The sequence below is a fragment of the Bactrocera dorsalis genome, chromosome 5 (assembly GCF_023373825.1).
Source record: "Bactrocera dorsalis isolate Fly_Bdor chromosome 5, ASM2337382v1, whole genome shotgun sequence".
Lineage (NCBI taxonomy): Eukaryota > Metazoa > Arthropoda > Insecta > Diptera > Tephritidae > Bactrocera > Bactrocera dorsalis.
Genome location: NC_064307.1, coordinates 8,442,085 through 8,457,731, shown reverse-complemented (window position 1 = coordinate 8,457,731; position 15,647 = coordinate 8,442,085). Strand labels below are relative to the sequence as shown.

At 41.5% G+C, this 15,647-nt stretch overlaps 1 protein-coding gene across 1 annotated transcript in view; it reads right to left on the bottom strand.

Moving 5' to 3' along the window:
- The window catches only part of LOC105231467 (uncharacterized), a 166,186-nt gene that overhangs the window by 102,202 nt on the left and 48,337 nt on the right, over positions 1-15,647 (bottom strand). The window contains exon 2 of the mRNA XM_049458540.1: positions 505-707. The gene's annotated coding sequence lies outside the window, so the exon portion shown is untranslated. The remainder of the gene's footprint in view (positions 1-504; positions 708-15,647) is intronic.

The following is a 15,647-nucleotide window of genomic DNA, read 5'->3' as shown; positions in this document are numbered from 1 at the left end:
GACCTCCTAAGAGTTGCTCCACTTATTTCATTGATTCGCATGCCATCCGTTCAAGTCATTCGAAAGTTCGGACAACACACGGCAAATCAATGCGGCATAGAAGCAGAAACGTGCGAATACTTAGGGAAAATCACATCTGTTCGCTAGTCGCGCTACTTTGTCCTGCTTATGTTGCCAGTCAGCCCAATGGTTTCCGTGACCACACAACTTCGCTACAAGCGTGACTTGTTACCGATAATAACGAGGCTTCGAGCGCTGCCAGGAAAGGGAAAATGCTAGTGGCAACAGCATTGTAGCATGTCCGCAGCATTCCAACTAACGGCGCACAGGCTGCCTCGTACTTGTACATACATACATATGCAGGTATGTAAGTCGCTGCGTTGAAATTTCAAGTTGGCGGCTTCCGATTTGCCCAAAATTTTCAAAACATCCTCTACTTTTCTGTTAATTTATTTTTTTAATTTGCTGTGTTCTTTTAGTTTAGAGTTTTTGCTTTGCCTTCACCTTATCCATTTCACACTTGCTTTCCGCTATCTCCGCAGACGCATTGCGCAATTGCAGCTTCAGCTTCTCTCAGCCGCGTTCAAGTTTGCTTTGGTGCGCTGTCTGTTGTTGCTGCCGTGTAATAAATTTTCCGGTTGCTTGCAATCAGACATTTTACCCAACTAATTGCGAACAGCGGCGCTTGAGGCGAACATCTCATGCACCTGCAAGTAGTTTTCGAGCAGAACAGAAATGGGGCAATTAGACGAAAGCTTGCGGAAATCTTCTCAATACAAAATAGCAGTCCACACAAACAAGCTTGCAGAGAGTGGCACCTCAAATGAGTAGTGTTCAATGAAGATATATTATCAAGCTAATCTCAAACAGGGAAGATAATATTTTGGTAATTGCATAGTGTCCTTATAATAGGAAGATGTAGGTACTAAGAAGTGTTGTGCTAACATTAGCACTCGATTGTTCTCGGAATTCTGGGTTCTCGACTGAAGTTTCATCTATATATAATTCTAACCCTTTCTTTTGATATTTAGAATAAAAACGGCACTCATGCCTTGTTGGTAAACTGTTGAACTCTTTATAGTTTTATTTCGTCAGGTGCTGCTTCAGCGCACTTCGAAAAATCCATTTTCAGATGAAGATTTTTTCCTGTTTTGTTGTAATTTTTATGCTCTTGCAACCTGTTGCTACAGAGTATTATAGTTTTGTTCACCTAACGGTTGTACGTATCATCCAAAACTAGTCGAGATAGATATAGGTTTATATATATATATATATACATGTATATTAATGATCAAGATGATCAGAGACTTTGAAATCCGGCTTACTATCTGTCTGTACGTCCAACCGTGGCGGGTTTAGTAGAAGTCGTTGTCAAAATTGAACGATGGGCGTGGTGCCGGTCACTTTTTGGTAAAAACCTATAACTCGGGACTTGACCGACCTATATCACAGTGTGAAAATTCGCGAAATCGGGCTACAACCACGCCTACTTCCAATATTGGGCAATCTTAAAATCCATTTAATTCTTCGAATTCTACAAATCAAGAAGTAATTAATATAAAGGGATAAAATTAGTAATCTACCTTATGATCAAATCAAACCGAAACTGTTCAAGCCCCTACGGACCGAAGATGTCGTCCACATGACTGAAATACCGATCAATGTATGGAATATATATACAATAGTAATTATGTGTATCGGAAATAGGCTGAATCAGGTCAATGCTTCCTTGAGCCCCCATATACCTAATAAAAAGTTTTTCGAATTTACTGATGACTTTATACTGGATATATCGGCCAATATTTAAGTTATCCCATTGAAAATTGCAGAACATGTTTTACTCATAACAGTATATCTTTGTGGTTAAAACAGATAAAATTCGGGGAAAACTTGGTCTAGCCCCATATAACCATTATAACGATTTTTGAACATCCAGGTGATTGATGATTGGATGAGAGGTACCTTAAAGAAACTTAGGGAACATTTTTTTAGTATGTGGCATGATAATAAATTCGGGTCCACACTTTCCCACCTCACACACACTACAAAAATTATTTTTGTTTTTCTAAACTTTTACAAATATATCGGCCAGTGTATGAGTTATATAGGGTATATATAAGATTGCTTGGATTCCGATTCTCTGGTTGACGGTTTGCGCCCTGGTTTTATTTCTTACAACTTGAAAGAGTATACAATTTTCGGTTGCCCCCGAACTTAGCGCTTCCTTATTCGTGCTTTTTTGTTTCTTTTTGTGTTCTTTTGGCAAGTGCTGTCTATTTGGCGCGAGCCATAAAGACACTGGCTTAATTTCGTTTATTTGTTCTACCCTTTTTCCTTGTTTTTTCAGCCCATATAAAAACATTTATTTTATGGCCCTTTTGTCCTTGTCAGAATGGCTATTTGCACCTTTTGTTTGCCTTAGTGGATATTTTCTCTTCTTTATTGCTGCGGCTGGAGAGCCCTGTAATTGTCTTGTTGCGTTTTGTTCCTTTTCCACCATCTGTTCATTATAATTGATTTTACAGTTTTCAATGGACCCCGACCAACGGCCTGGCATCTCCTCACCGTCATCTATGGCGACAGTTCTACGCCATTGCTGTTGACGTTCGCCGCGCACACATTGATTCAAAGAAAGCGATAATAGCCGATATTGTGAGTGTGAGGGTCATTACCGCTAGGATCCAATTGGCAGCCGTCGCTGCGACCGGAGCAGTCAGCCGTGGCTCGTCACTTGTGTCATTTTAATGTTTATTTCTTTCTTTTCTCGTGGCAATAACGGTAATGATACAACAACAATGACAAGGAAAAACAATGTGAATGGTCAAATATGCGAGGCATATAACTTTTTATTTGCCTACAATTTTTATTTTTTACTACACTCGAGCGTCTTTCGGCTCACGGTCGTACGGCCTCACGCTTCCAGCGCGGGCGTGTTGGGCGCGGGGTATTTGTGTGTAAACAAAGTTACGAAAGTCCCTATTACTGTTATTTGTATTTTGGGAAATTATGAAGGCTCGAAATAGGCTGTTACTTTTTATGGCACGAAATTTTCGTTTCGAATTATGGCGCTAAGCTCCAACGTTGTCTAAATAATAAAGCAATTCGTCTTTCTCCAATTTTATTGTCTTCTTTTTGGGTTTTTCTTTTAGTTTTTTGTTTTCGAAAACGCTTGCTTATTTGAACTTCTGGCCAACATTACAAATCGAATTATTTATTGACAAATAACAGGTTTACTTCATCATTAGTTCACGCAGCCTTGTTGAGAATCGAAAGTTTAACTGTTTTCGCATAAGGAAGGCACTTGTAGGGGTCGTTACTAAATTTAAGATAAGACAAAGCATCGCATATTAATCCTCACGCTGATGAGGCACAGTGGCGTTGGAAAGCTAAGGAACCGGTTTTCAGTAGCTTTCGGAATCGAAGCTGTGATTACATGCATTTATATGGCTCATTAGTTTTGGTAGCCACTGTCAACTACTAAACATACTAAACATTGTACCACTGCAGCTCCTTTCCATATTCTCTCAAGGTCGAGTTAATTCGAAGATGCACGATGGTTGATGGCTGAATGAAGGCTAACCATATTTAGTATGATTTATTGAGAGAGGCATTGTAAATGCCTCAACTACGTACCTTAACAGCTTCAAAAATCAGTCGGTCTATGCATATGTGGGCGTGTGAAGGGAATTTAATTCACCTTGACACTCTTCGTACAAATTCGAACAGCAGATGGCTTTTATTCCATCTAAAAATACTTTTTACTGTTGGTTTATTAATAGACAAAATTCTGTACGGACATGGGGCATATTCGGATTTCGATTGTCTCAAAAAAAATTATTGAGGCAGGTATCCTTATCAATGCATTTTGAAATGACTCCGCCTATAATTATCAGGCGTAACATATTTAAAGAATGTTCTGCCATATTATTTTACGCCCGCAATAGCCGAAAGTCAATATATTCGAACGCATGTGATGCTCCAATTCTTTCAATATTGAGTTTCAAGTTAGCGGCGTTCTGGTTCACAAGTCTTTTGGTACTTTTTTCCAAATCGAAAAGAAAATATTTCATTTTAATTTTCTCGTAATGGAAATTCTTAAATTTTCGTCCACTGTTCTTCGGCGCTATTTGTTTTGCCGCTGACGTCACTGCTGACAGCGAGTTTCGCTGAATGACGCCGCGCAAAGTAAATGTGTCCGTTATTTATGGCTGCATCGGAGCCAGTTCCAGCGCTGAACACAAAATTCCACAGCTCCGCTCCGTCCTTCGTAGCAAAGTCGCATGTTCGCGCCGCAACTGAAGGGCCCGCGGGCAATATTTGCGCACCGCTTTGGCGGGGGTGCACGCTGTACCATATGTATGTAGCATTTGTTGCTTAAGCCGGTATGCCACATACATTTACAATGTAAATTTGTTCAAATATACACACAAACAGACACACAAGCATGTGTATCTATATATATTCACATAAGTGTGGATGCATCCTGAAATATGGGTTTCCATTTTTCATCACATTCTGTTGCTGCTTCTTCTTCTTCAATCACATATGTTGGATGCTTCCGCGCCGTTCAATTACGTCAGTTTTAATAAACATTTCCATACGGTTGTTTTTCCCGTGAACTCATTAATTTGCATACATTAAGGCGCTGGTGGGTAGCAAGAAGGCGATGCAACCGTCAGTCAAGTCCTTGTGAGAGGTATTTCTTTTGGCTTGGCGTCGACAATTCCGAGAACACCCATCACCACTTACGGCATGACTGCTCTACTGTCTTGGTAACGTGGCAGTGGCGGGGGCATGTAACCCCCCTGAGTAAGCTTGCTGGTGGTGGAGTTCAGCAAGTTGTTGGCATTTTTGAAAGTCACTTGCAAACAAGTCGGTGGCCACTTTAGTTGTGTGGTGCTACAAAATTATTAAAATTGTTGTGCCGTGTAAGTTTCCTTCACATTATTTGTATTTCATATGACTTTAGTGTGAAATTTTTTGAAATCACAAAACTCATACGTTTTATTAAGAAACTGGAAAGCGGAATCATAACTGTGTTTTTGTGTTTGATTGTATTTGTGGGTCTTTGAAAGTGGCAAGTTATATATTTCGAGTAGTGTTGAATATACAGATTCCCTATTGAAATCAGGGTAATAACTGAAATGGTGGACGCTGAACTTTTGTACAGTCAAAGTTTCGAACCAATCAGCCTAGAAAACCACCATTTCTGATAGAAATTAAAATATTTTAATCTAAATCGGTATTTTGTGTATTTTTGTGAACGAGTTAATAGCATTTACAAGTGCTATGTTTACTCAAAAAGATCACTGTTTGCTAACCAATACACATAATTGTCTAGAGGGCCACGAGATGAAGGTTCTGGATCCAAAAACTTCATAATTAGCACTTGAATTCCTCTCTTTTGTAAGTGATGCTAGTAGAGGAAACCTCTTATTACTAGGCACTGACATAAGAACGCACTTCAAAAACATATTTGGTAATGCGGCAATTATTTCAATAATCTAATTTGCTACCCAGATTATAAGTGGCATCAGCCGCTCATAACTTATGTGGCTCCCGCAGTCACGTGTATACCATAATATCAAAGGGATAAGTTAACCAAAAACAACATATATATAATAATTATGTATTTGAAGCCCTAAGTCATATTCCCCGCACGAAGAAAACGATTTGAAGCGTTTGATAATCACAAATATTTCAAGCCGAAACGTATTCCTAAAAGGGCTCTAAACTATTTTAAAGTATTTAACTGTAGTTAATCAAAATATTTACAACGAATTTCCAAAGTTGTGCAAAGTAAATATTTGCATAACAATTTCCTCGTTAATAATTTACAAAGGTGCTGAGTGCGTTCGCCTCGTCTGCTTATATGAGTGTGTGTGAAGGTAGGCCTTGGCAGCTTTCTGCTGTCGGAAAGTTTAGGAAATGGGCGCTCACAAAGACATAACGGCAATATAACAATTGCTATTGTTATTCAATAATGAAAACAGCAACAATAATAAGCATGAATAGACCCCGAAAACAATAACAAACTCTCAACCTCATCCCCCACCCCCATTTAATGTTGTGAATGTAGCTGACTAAGCTCCGTTTATGTGCAAATGGTGTCGGTTGTCGAGTTTTTAGGCTTTACAACGAATTATTGTAAGATTAATAATTTATTATGTTTTACTAACAAGCCTAACTTTGCCGCCTAAATCAACAGTGGAAAATTCGAACTTTATCATAACCTCACTTTCGCCAACACAAAGGGGTGAGCTGAAGCAGGCACAAATGGGTCGCCTGGAATTTCGCCATAATGTAAACTGCTGGCTATGACTAAATTTATAAAGCTTTCGAGTGAATAAACATAAGTTGTTGTGCTGCTGAGCGAAGGAAAAACAGAGCTGAGCGAGTTCCTCAACTCCCAACTCTCCGTTAAGCGTTAAGAATTAGCGTTAGAATTGTTGGTGGCAGGCAGTTTAATGGCCTGTTATGTGTACTAAACCCTCTTTGTGCGTAAATGCGATATTTTCCCAAAGATTTATGAATAAAATTCTTGTTAAACATTTTCTCAATAAATTTCCCAAAATATGAAAATCGTGCAAAACACAGCAATAATTTCATATAGAGTCGCCGAAAGTGAAAATAGTGAACGGATAAGGAAGTGGTGGGTCTAAACCCTAATAACGAATAATAGCGAAAAACGAAGAACGCAGAGAATTCATGTTTTGTTTTATGGAGAATTCAACGAAGTCACCTAAATCATAGTTGGACCAAGTGCACGCACACAAAGCTAAATGCATGCTGAATGTTCACCATTCGGTGGTTCGGACGGAGAGGCTGAGGCAGCAGTGGCTTTAATTCTCCACACGATGTGGCCTCTGGTTGAGTTATGTATTTAATTGTCGCTTAACGGAATTTGAGCGCAAAACTTGCTGTTACGCTTCGCTGCTATTCGTCGCAAGTTGTTGTTGATTTACTATTCAAACTTTTTCATTATGCGTCCTCGTAGAGCCGCTGCCGTATTCGGTTGCTGTGTCGAGGAATTTATGCGCTGCGGCTAAGTTTAGGTCAGCGCGCTTATTTACCCATATTTCTGTTTATATTTATTTGCTATACGAGTATGTACTCGTAAACATGCAGTCGTGCTAGTATAACTCTAAATGCTATGCGATCTTGTAGTGAAATAGAGAACGTTTGACTTTTTCATGCTTTCAATGTGCACAGAGGATATGAGCCGAAAGCCGAACTCTTTTCTATGCACTTTTTAGCAAGTTTTGCCTAAGGAGAAGAAGAAGAGAATACCTTTAAGCCGGGTTTTATATCATCATGCAAGGAGAGCGGTTCCACTTTTTGCGCATTTTAAAATGATGTTCCCATATTAAGATTAAAAAGCCAGTATTACAGAGTATGATGAGTCCAATTTCTGTTGTTGCCATCTAGTCATTCGGCTGTGCATACAAATCCCAGGTAGGTTAGGTTAGGTTAGTTAGCAGATCGCAGATCGCACGTGGACTGGTATATGTGGTCCTTTATGAATCCATAGAAAAGAAGAACTCCTGTGTTCGGACTTATAGATTGACAAAATGCTTAGTAGCCAATACAAATTTGCATTGGTGTTTAATTTCAACTTCCGCCAGTTCGGTATGATGCCTGAAGGTATGCGCTCCCTGGTATTTAAGGCTTGACCTCTCAAGCGCGGGACATTCAAGATGGAAGTCTTGAGTTCTTTCCACCTCAATTTCTTCCCTACAGCTTCTGCAAAGGACGCCTGGTAAACTTCCAAACCTTATTCCATAGGCATAAAAATCTTTTGCCACAGCACAAGTACCGATGGTGGCCCAGCGCTGGCCAATCTTCCCCGAAGCCTACCTATTTAGTAGCAGAAAATAACAGGATACGGGGCAACCGAACCGCTCTCATTATACCTATACCGGTTCTAGGGTGTCTTTCCTTGATAGCTCATCCTCTTTACAAATTCTTGCTCCCATACCAGTTTCACTCACAGAAACTCTCGATGCTATTGATAACGAGGTTGGGAGCTTCTCGACCAATCTTGAACGCACTGCAAATGAGTTTAAGGCTAGCATCGCCGCTGTGCTATCTGAGTGAATGGTCACTTCACTGAAGGAGGCTGCATTCCGAAGCAGCAGATCTACTGCTACTTTAATGGCTACAACCTCGGCTTGTAAGAGACTGCTATAATCAGGAAGTCTGAAACTGGAGTTGACAGAGAGCTCCTGACAGTAAACCTCTCAATAAACCTTCCCTACAAGCTTTGACTCATCCGTTAAGAAGATTACTGCCTCCTCTACCGTCTTCTTCCCATTCAAAGTTCCCCCGGCGGCATATGGGTAAAGAAGGAGCCGTCAGAGTGCAGTTTGGCGAATCCATGTTCTAAGTGTTCCGGTATGCAGTCAAAGTGTGTGAGAATGTTCAGTTTTCGGATACGCATTCTTTTAAGAACTCAGATTCTCTAAGTTTCTAATAGCCACTTTCGTAGAAATACACCTACCGGCGATGTCTACGGGAACTATTTTCAAAAAGGGGTTAAGCGCCATGGTGGGAGCGGACCTTAGTGCGCCACACATGATGATAAGCACCGCCCGTTGAATGCTCCCAACTAAATCTTTTTAAGATTTTCGGAAAGTATTTGTTTTGAGACAGGTTATACTACACCTTGACAGTGTTTTTATTTTTCGAATATCATAAAAAAACACAACGCATTTAGATGGACGGAACGTGCCTGCTTGTCTTAATGAGCGACTGATTTATCATTGGATTATCCCTCGCACAAGCAGCCGAGTTCAAATGACTTTGTCTCCTCGCTCTCCTTAGTTCGATCCGTTACTTCTATAGAGTACAGTGTAAGAGCTGCCACCTGTTATTTCGCATTTATATTCATTGACTTTATGCGTGCTCATGATCACTTCGCGTGCAATTAGTCAAACTTCTTACAAATGTCTGTGACATTAAAGCGCCTTCGCAGCAGTAACCACTGTGTCAGGCGGTCAGCGATGGGAGAGAACTTTGTGGGCTAAAATATTGAGCACGCGAAAACAAAACGCATCTGACACTTCGCTGCAGTAAATATGACGCCAATTACAGTATTACTCGGCGAGAAGGGCGGAGAGACGAACGCGCCAACTACTCCACCGATTATCCGTTATTTGCCCTCGAGGGCGGCAAGATGTCTACCGTTAGCTTCTTTCACGCTTTTTGTTCTTACATTTGCAAACATGTTTTGATTTTGTTGTTGTCAAATGCCGCTGTAGCAAATAATAAAATCAGGCTGAGAATTAATTGCCACAGAAATCAGAAAGTTAGGCGCAAAGTTTTTAGCCATTCCGGTTCCAGCTGCATGCGGCAGGCGGCAAACGACAGAAACAAAAAGGCCATAAACGAAAAAACTGCCAACTTTGGAACGACTTAGACTGGTGAGGTAATGGCAGCTGGGAGTTAGCGAAATGCCAAATGAATGTTTCGTAATTTATTAACCAATTAAATAGCCATTTTGCTGTAATAATCGAAACTTTTGCGCCAAACAAACTGAACAACACCACTCAAAGCGAGCAAGTCCTTACGGTTCAGCTCGTCGGGGCAGGGTAAGTACACTGAGGGACGTTGGCGACTTCTCCAGTGCTGGTATAGGTTCGTGTATAGGTGAGTGCGTTGGCGAGGGCGGTGGGTGTAAGCAGCTGCGTGAGTTCGGCGAGTTCGCCGCGTGAACGAACGAATGATTGAGTGCTGTGGCAGGGCGAGTGCTTTGTTGTAGGAGTGCGTGTAGCCCTGAGTGCTCCGGATAGTCCTAAATTCTCAATGTAAGGCGCGTATATAACTTCTTGTACATATGTTTGCCCAAATTGTGCGTAAATTTTGTGAAATTTTAATTATTACGAATGTCTGTAATAAAACTTCATTAAAATAATTTCATAAATCTGCTTGGCATTCGGGTGGCTTGACGCCGCTGGTGACGGGTATTAACGACGTCTGACGCAACGCGGCAGGCTGCGGCAAAGATTTTATGCCCGTTTCAAGCTAGATTAAAATTGAATTGAATATTTGAAATTAATGTTGCGTAGGCAAATTTGCGACTCTGTCTTCTTCTATGGAACTGAGCACGAGCAGATTCTTGTCATTGCGAAATATGGCTGCGCTGTCTATGAAACTGTGATTAGCGAAGATTTGCGAGGGCGCTATTAAGGCAATTTAATGAGTGTAATAACCGCAACACAATGGCTTAATTCTCAGTGCCCAGCATGGACTTTAAACAGCATTTAAAGGCGAGCAAAACTTTTCCAAATTCTGAAAAACAAAACGAGCTAATTATCAGCTGCTTAATATAACAATATACCACAAGTCGCTGACTTGGACTAAGAGAAGAGGCGGTCGACATTCCCATATTTTTTATAAACACTTCTGCCCCCAAACCTGCCTTCTGGGTACCTATTTGGCTTTGACACCAACTTGCCATCATTTCATACATATTTAATCAGCCGCACAACGGTATCGACCCTTTTAGCGCGCTCCGACGAGAACTGACTTTATTTAAAAAGCATAATCCAAAAAAGGATAATCACGGAATGAAAGAACACCCTTAAATGCACTGAATGCCAATTAATGATCACGCACGTCTGTGCCGAGCATGCGGCATACCTTCAGCGAGCGATGTGTTGTGGAAGTGACTGCGACAGCCTTTTTAAACATTTAACAGTTTCACTGACAAAGCGAAAGGCCCACAGAAATCGCACCGCAACAAAGGTTTGGCGCTCGACAGTGACCCTTGTCCACTTGTGCCTTTGTATGTATGTATTTATGTTTGTGTAACAGCGCATACATGTAAATATGTTTACTTTTAGGCTGACGGTTGTGCGCGCCGAAAAGGGGCGCGTCCGCAGCAATAAAGTTTGGCCTTTCCCTTCCCGGCTACTGGGCGGCGGCGGCGGCATAGCATGACGCCCCGCATTGTGGCATACCATAACACATCACCCTTTTGCCGCTACTTCTTTTTTCCATTTTCAGTTCATTTAGCCTGCTGGCGGCCTTTCGTTTACGCGCGCCCACACGCTCACATGAACCCATGCAAATGCCAATGGCGATGGTGGGCGTCAGAGTCATTTATCTCTCATCTAATAATTTGTTCAATGAACCCTGAAGTTATGTTGGGAATTTGTTTGACTTTGCGCTGTTCACCTCACCGCCGCTAATGCCCTGACCGCTATGGTCAATGCTATAATATATTTTTTATGTTTTTTTTAGGATATGCGCCAGTCGCCAGGTCCTTCGGCTCGATTTGGTTAACTAGCTCGCTGGCATGTAACGGAGTTAATGCGTGAACGTGATTCTATGAGTGAACACTCACGCGCACAAGTAGCTCGTACTAGGGTGGCACTCATTTCACCTGCCACGGCGCAGATATAGCGTAGCCAAGCCGCAGGCAAAGCGATAAACGACGCAACAGTTTTACAATATTTCTTATAGAAGTAATGAAAAGTTAACAAAACGCATAAACGCCGCATCGTTTACCTCTCTGACTACGGTTCGTGCACCTCTATCTTGCTCTAGAAAAAAGTACCGCCCTAACCCGTGCGCATAGAGCCTAATGTGCTACGCCTCCGCCTTCTTTTGGATAGACAGGTGCCTTTTTGTAATTTCATGCTTTTTTTCGAGACTAATGAGGGTCGCTGTAATTAGGTGCGAGACAGGGTATTTAAGCGAAAAATTATTCGTTTGCGCTCTTTTTTCGTGTAATCAATGCGCGATCTGACCGAGTTGGGGTCGCTGGCTAAGTCAGTATGCTTTACAAATTACAAACATAGGTGTGAAGTTCATAAGTGTCTTTATAAGTAAATGTGGGTTTTGTGTGTACGCCGTTAATGGCAGATGCGATTTATTGGGAAAATCTTATCACACGAGCGCAAGGCGTGACTCCGCATTGTCTGTCCGTCGTTTCGCGCTTTAGACAAATTAGTTTGGTAATTTTTCATATATTTTGCCGCAGGGTCTATTTGACATTTTTCTAATGATCTAACTTAAGTTGCCATAGAGAAGCAAGTTAAATAGAAACACAAATTGCTTAGATAGTCCTACTAGGGGTCGTCATCGAAACGAGAGTGACTTATCCGAGGCTGTTGTTACTTTTTCGTTTGTAGGGTTTTTTACGTGGCGGGTTCCAAACCCAGCTCACAACTCTGTGGAGGGGATGTGTCGGCTTTTTACTGTAGCTCGCCTTCAAACAGATGTTTTTGGCTACCCAGAGGGTACTTAGTATAAGACCGGAAGTGGTAAGCTGCTTGAGCTGCATACATATATGTAGTGTAATATTTTCTGATTCCCAAGTGAATGGCGCTTAGATATCTTTCCTCGCTAGCGTGAACTTCTCGACGGAAGAGAAGGATGCATGAAATATCAGTTTCGAGTTGGCAGCTTTGTAAGATAGTAAGAAAGATGTCTGATGCGATAGGTGTTATGTAAGGTATAGTGTTATCTGCGCAATTTGTTGTTGAACTTGGCGATTTTACTTTCTTAGAAACTTTCGAAACTGGAAACTTCCTCAAAGCTCCATCAGAGCGCCTTAAATCCAACGTTGCAAATATTGCGCTCAATGACTTCAGTGAGTCAGCACGGTTAAGCATATCGGCGCACATTGAAGTACTCGCTGCGGAAGTGCTACACAAAAAGCTAAATTTGCTGGTCCGGGTTATTATACGTGTGTGTGCTGTGGTTGAACCTAATGGTTGCGAAGTAATTTGGAAATTTTAATTGCGCAAATGAACACGTGTACGCGGCTCAGTCGCTTGTGCTTTGTGCCACTACATGATTTTTCAAAAGGATTAAATGCGCAACACTTAATTTAATTAGAGAACCGATAATCGTAAAAGCAATAGTTACGAGCGGGTTACACAAGCAACACAGTTGAATGACAACAACAACAACCACAACAACAGCAAACACTAAATCAAAAGATATAAACGGAAACCAAAATATTATTCAATCTACATTAAATTTCGCAAATTTGCTGTGCAATAAAATTAATGAAGCATTTGTGTAATTCACATTACATATGCACCCACACACACACCTACGCCGGCCACGGACAAACGCTGTTGAACAAAAGAGCTATTAAAATTTTAAATTACCACTTTCACCACCTTTCATCCATATAAATGTGTGGCCGTGTGTGAGCTCACTTGTGTATGCGCGGTAGGGAGGGAGGAGGGTTTAAGGCTGGTGCTCGTTTTGGTGACACTAACGAAATTGCAAATAACAAAACCATCGAAGTAAAGCCAGAAATGGTAGTGGGTAAAAGCTGTAATCTCTACAAAAGTATACCTACTAAGCTCTAGAGGATCGAAGTTCAGTGGGCAAAGGGATCGTTTTATGACTAGTGAGACCGCAGCAAGTACCATTTGATTGAGGAACCCGTTTTTCAATTAAAAGACAATGGTAATATTACTTTGCTGGATTTTGAGAACCCAACTGTTTGTGTCGCTTCTTCTCCACAATTGGTAAATAAGAGTCCTGGTGAATATGAGTCCTGTTAAAGCAAGCTAAACCCGATCATAAACACTTCACTTGACATTTAAATCTACCACTTTGGAGTGAAAACTTTCCAACAGCCAAATTATGCTTGACCCCCCCTGCAAGAGGTTTTTGCTTTATGCCAGTGTCCGGCATCACCGACATCATTGTATTCACATGCATTTACATAATTGCTGATAGATACAAACCATTTTAGGGTTTTCGCTCCAATTAATTAAAATAAAATGAATTGTTCAATAAAAGCAAACTGCGAGCTAAACGCGCTCACCGCCCAGTCGGCAGGCCTCGCAAACCTCGGCGCTCCCAAACCTCGGCCTTTGGAAGCCTCACCAGCATCAGACCGCATGGGAAAGGTCATTTGTGTCTGTGTGTATGGGCAAAGCCAAGCGTCAGCGCACATATCTGAAATCCACACATACACACACACACACTCGATCCACACTAGGTTAATGGTGGCTCTTTAATAGTGCGCTAGTGGTTACAACAACCAACCGGCAGCCATAAAACAAAGCCAACAGCAAATCCACACTGTGATGGCAGCAATTTCATGCGGTTGTACTTTCGGTGTTATTTTGATGAAAACCCAGCTTGGCGAGCGCGCTTCAGGACAACCGGGTGGGGGCTTTGTTGAGAGGTTGCTGGTTGCGTGGTTGCTGCGTAATCCTTCGCAGCAGCCAAACAAAATACACAAAGTAAGTGAACTGTCTCTAACCAAACGTAATTCGAACATTTCTTTGAATGGCGGCAAAACTTTCTGTTTCGAACTTTCAACTTTGCTGGCTTGTACCATATTACGTCTGAAGCGCCCCGCATAACTGGGCGTGGCAACGGTGTAGCATCCACAGCAGGCAGTGTTGCTGAACTACTTTCGGCTTTCAGTAGCAGTTTCCCCATTGTGGGGTCTCCCACACACACATTCCGCCATAGCTCAGTCTAGTTGGGAATTATACGCTAATTAATTGTGCTCTTGAGTGGCTGCAAAGTGGGAGGGGTTCCGCTTGCAAGTGCTGCTGCCACCAACTTTGCCAAATAAACATTGCTATTGTTGTACGATTTAATAATGGAATTGAAATTTAATTCGTTAATACATTTTCTATAAGTTGAAGATTTTTCGCGACCGCATTTCCCAATAAAATTCAAAACTTTAAATATCATTTTTTTTCGCCAGCTAGTTTTAAATGATTTTCAAAATATTTCTTATTATTTATTTGACTGGAATCTTCAGGCTACTTGTGAATGCGAGTTGTTTGAAAGCAGTGTCAAGATCTTAATCTAAAAACGTACAACATATAACTTTTGCAAGAAATGAAGCCACTCGACCTTCCCAAGCAACATCGCTTCGCTCTTTGGGCTCTTGAAAAGTTCTAAGACGATCCAACGTTTTCGAGCCAAGTTTTGTTCAACGATGAGGTTCCTTTCTGGCTCAATGGGTATATAAACAAGCAAAGTTTCCGCATTTGGGACGAAGAACAACCTGAAGAGACTCAAGAAGTGGTGATTTATCGACCGGTTTTCTCAAAAATGATGCCGGTGAGAACGTAACCGTCAATAGCTACCGTTATCGCGTGGCTTCCGAAAAGTGCACAGTACCATCACATCACTTAGCGTCATAAACGTCCAGGTAGTTCATAGCCTTAGCCAGAAACCGCCCTGCGAGAGGACTATCCCCATTGCGAAGGACTTGTCAAAAGCCTTTGACACAGCTAATCACACAACGCTACTTGTGTACGTCGGAAGGAAAATCTAAGCTTCTTCCAAAACTGATGTGGTGGACCTAAGTGGCTGTCAATCATCTGTACTACTTCGGGGTAAAAACTCAAAACTGAGAAGAATTAAGCAAGGGGCTCCGCAGAGTGGTGCCCTCTCTAGTTATTGTTTGACTTCTACATCTAAAGCCGCCAACTCAAACTTCCTTAGTACCAGCCTATATATGATAAGTCAATCTCTTCAGCTCCAAATGCAACCAGACAAAGCTACAAGAAAGGCTAAGGAAAGCATACGGTCTGCAGCTCAAGCTTGCTGCCTTTGAACTAAGACTTTGCTTAATCGCTCTATCTCTGAGGCAGTAAGAATACTCTTAAAATTGCGTTATTCACGCTGAATTCATCAACCAATTTTTT